Source organism: Colobus angolensis, unplaced genomic scaffold (genome assembly GCF_000951035.1).
Source record: "Colobus angolensis palliatus isolate OR3802 unplaced genomic scaffold, Cang.pa_1.0 Scaffold12, whole genome shotgun sequence".
NCBI lineage: Eukaryota > Metazoa > Chordata > Mammalia > Primates > Cercopithecidae > Colobus > Colobus angolensis.
This window is the reverse complement of record NW_012113141.1, coordinates 1,576,284-1,580,075: the sequence shown is the minus strand read 5'-3', so window position 1 is coordinate 1,580,075 and position 3,792 is coordinate 1,576,284. Positions and strand designations below refer to the sequence as shown.

General features: G+C 46.0%; 1 protein-coding gene across 1 annotated transcript in view; it reads right to left on the bottom strand.

The window, feature by feature from the left end:
* The window catches only part of TET1 (tet methylcytosine dioxygenase 1), a 151,875-nt gene that overhangs the window by 91,221 nt on the left and 56,862 nt on the right, over positions 1-3,792 (bottom strand). The gene's annotated exons all lie outside the window — the stretch shown is intronic.

The following is a 3,792-nucleotide window of genomic DNA, read 5'->3' as shown; positions in this document are numbered from 1 at the left end:
AAAGAAAGAAAGAAAAAAGAAAGAAAGAAAGAAGAAAGAAAGAAAGAAAGAAAGAAAGAAAGAAAGAAAGAAAGAAAGAAAGAAAGAAAGAAAAAAGAAAGAAAGAAAGGCTCTCTGACAATTGGCCTAGGCTGGAGTGCAGTGGCATGATTACAACTCACTGCAGCCTGGAACTCCCAAGCTCAAATGATCCTCCCATCCTAGCCTCCTGAGTAGCTGGAATGACAGTCATTAAGCCACTATGCCCAACCCACTTGTGTTTTTCTTGAAGAAATGGAGTCTTGCTATGCTGCCCAGGCTGGAGTGCAGTGTCTTTTCATAGGAGCTCTCACAGCATACCACAGTCTTGAGCTCCATAGTTCAAGCAATCATCTTGCTTTAGCCTTCTAAGTAGCTAGGACTACATGAGTGTGCCACTGCACCTGGCTGAAATCCACATTTTTTGGAAATATCCCCTTTTTTTTTTTCTCGAGAAGGAGTCTCGCTCTGTCGCCCAGGCTAGAGTGCAGTGGTGCGATCTTGGTTCACTGCAACCTCCGCCTCCTGAGGTCAAGCAATTCTCCTACCTCAGCCTCCTGAGTAGCTGGGATTACAGGTGTCCACCACCATGCCTGGCTAATTTTTGTATTTAGTAGACGGGGTTTCACCATGCTGGCCAGGCTTGTCTCGAACTCCTGACCTCATGATCTGCCTCCTTCAGCCTCCCAAAGTGCTGGGATTACAGGCATGAGCCACTGGGCCCAGCCTAGTTCACTTAATATTTTTATGAATATAAATTACATCTTTACTTGTAATTATAATCACTATCAAAATATTACTAGCTGGGCAAGGTAGCTCATGCCTGTAGTGTTAATACTTTGGGTTTGCTTGAGCCCAGGAGTTTGAGACCAGCCTGGGTAACGTGGCAAAACTTCATCTCTACAAAAAACATAAAAATTAGGTGGGTTTGGTGGTGCATACCTGTGGTCCCAGCTATTTAGGAGGCTGAGGTAAAAGATCAATTTATCCAGGAGGTCAAGGCTGCTGTGAGCCATGATCACACCACTACACTCTAGCCTGGGTGACGGAGCAAGACCTTGTCTCAAAGGTAAAAAAAATAAAAGTAAAAACAAAGAAAACCACAGAATGCCAAGCTGTTCTAAACATTTAACGTATTTTTATTTTTGTGTTTTTCTTATGTTTTGAGAAGGAATCTCCCTCTGTCACCCAGGCTGGAGTGCGGTGGATGATCTCAGCTCACTGCAACCTCCACCCCGTGGGTTCAAGCAATTCTCCCACCTCAGCCTCCTGAGTAGCTGGGACTACAGGCAACCACCACCATGCCTGGCTAATTTCTGTTATTTCCTTTTTTTCAGTAGAGATGGGGTTTCACCACGTTGGCCATGCTGGTTGAGTTCCTGACCTCAAGTGATTCACTGCCTCGGTCTCACAAAGTACTGGGATTACAGGCATGAGCCACCATGCCTGCCTTTTTTTTTTTTGAGACGGAATCTCACACTGTCGCCCAGGCTGGAGTACACAAATCTTGGCTCACCGCAAGCTCCGTCTCCCAGGTTCACATCCTTCTCCTGCTTCACCCTCCAACGTAGCAGGGACTACAGGCGCCCGCCATCAAGCCCAGCTAATTTTTTGTATTTTTAGTAGAGATGAGGTATCACTGTGTTAGCCAGGATGGTCTGGATCTCCTGACCTCGTGATCTTCCCGTCTCCGCCTCCCAAAATGCTGTGATTATAAGTGTTAGCCATCGTGCACGGCCTTATTTTTTATAAATATATAAAGATAGAGTTTTGTCATGTTGCCCAGGCTGGTCTCAAACTCCTGAGCTCAGGCAACCCACTAGCCTTAGCCTCCCAAAGTGCTGGGATTACAGGTATGAGCCACTGTGCCCTGCCTAACATATTTTAAATAATTCACCCAAATCCCCAATAATCCTATGATATGGTGTATATGTACATAGAATATTTAAAAATAAATAAAATATTTTAAAATGCTCTCACACTGTGTGTGTGTGTGTATATATACACACACACATATATATAAATAAAATAACCAAACTCCTAGAATAAGTTTACTATTTAATATCTGGTTTCCTAGAATTCTGAAAATAATCTGCGCTTTAATCAAATTCATGTGACATCACTAAATTTTACACATAGATGATAAAAACTTCAGAAGTACAGAAAAGGAGTTACTATTTAAAATTATGGGCCGACACTTGAGGAGGCTAAGGCAGGAGGATTGCTTAAGCCCAGAAGTTCAAGATCACCCTGAACAACACAGTGAAACCTGGTCTCTGCAAAAAAATTTTAAAAATAGTCAGGCTTGGCAGGGCACGGTTGCTCATGCCTATAATCCCAGTACTTTGGGAGGCCGAGGAGGGCGGATCACCTGAGGTCAAGAGTTTGAGACCAGCCTGACCAACATGGAGAAACCCTGTCTCTGCTAAAAATACAAAATTAGCCAGGCGTGGTGGCGCATTCCTGTAATCCCAGCTACTAGGGAGGGTGAGGCAGGAGAATCGCTTGAACCTGGGAAGCAGAGGTTGTGGTGAGCCAAGATCGCGCCATTGTACTTCAGCCTGGGCAACAAGAGCAAAACTCCATCTCAAAAACAAAAACAAAAACAATTAGTCAGGCTTGGTGGCACACACTTGTCATCCCAGGTACTCAGGAGACTGAGGTGAGAAGATCACAAGAGCCGAGTAGGTTTCTGCTGCAGTGAGCAGAGCCACTGCACTCCAGCCTGGGTGACAGAGTGACACCCTGTCATAAAAACATATAAACCAACAAACAAAACTATGGGCCAAGTATGGTTGCTGATGCCTGTAATCCCAACACTTTTGGAGGCCAAGGCAGTAGGATCACCTGAATCCAGGAGGTTGAGACCACCCTGGGCAACATTTGAGACCCTTCCTTTATATTAAAAAAAATTTTTTTTAATTAAAAAATAAATATGGCCGCTCATGTTGGCTCATGCCTGTAATCCCAACAGGCTGGGAGGCCGAGGTAGGCAGATCACCTGAGGTCAGGAGTTGGCGGCCAACCTGGCCAACATGGTGAAACCCTGTCTCTACTAAAACTACAAAAAATTAGGTGGGCATGGTGGCACACACCTTTAGTCCCAGCTACTCAGGAGGCTGAGGCAGGAGAATCGCTTGAACCCAGGAGGCAGAGGTTACAGTGAGCCAAGATCCCACCACTGCACTCCTGCCTGGGTGACAAACCAAGACTCCATCTCAAAAATAAATGAATAAATAGGCCGGGCGCGGTGGCTCACACCTGTAATCCCAGCACTTAAGGAGGCCAAGGCGGGTGGATCACGAGTCAGGAGTTTGAGACCAGCCTGGCTAAGATGGTGAAACCGTGTTTCTACTAAAAATAAAGAAAATTAGCCGGCCGTGGTGGCGGGCGCCTGTAATCCCAGCTGCTCAGGAGGTTGAGGTAGGAGAATAGCTTAAACCTGGGAGGCGGAGGTTGCAGTGAGCTGAAATCATGCCACTGCACTCCAGCCTGGGCTACAGAGTGAGACTCCATCTCAATAAATAAATAAATAAATAAGACACTGTCGGCTGGGCACGGTGGCTCACGCCTATAATCCCAGCCCTTTGGGAGGCCGAGGAGGGTGGATCATGAGGTCAAGAGATTGAGACCATCCTGGTCAACATGGTGAAACCCCAGTCTCCACTAAAAATACAAAAATTAGCTGGGTGTGGTGGTGTGCACCTGTAGTACCAGTTACTCCAGAGGCTGAGGCAGGAGAATTGCTTGAACCCAGGAGATGGAGGTTGCAGT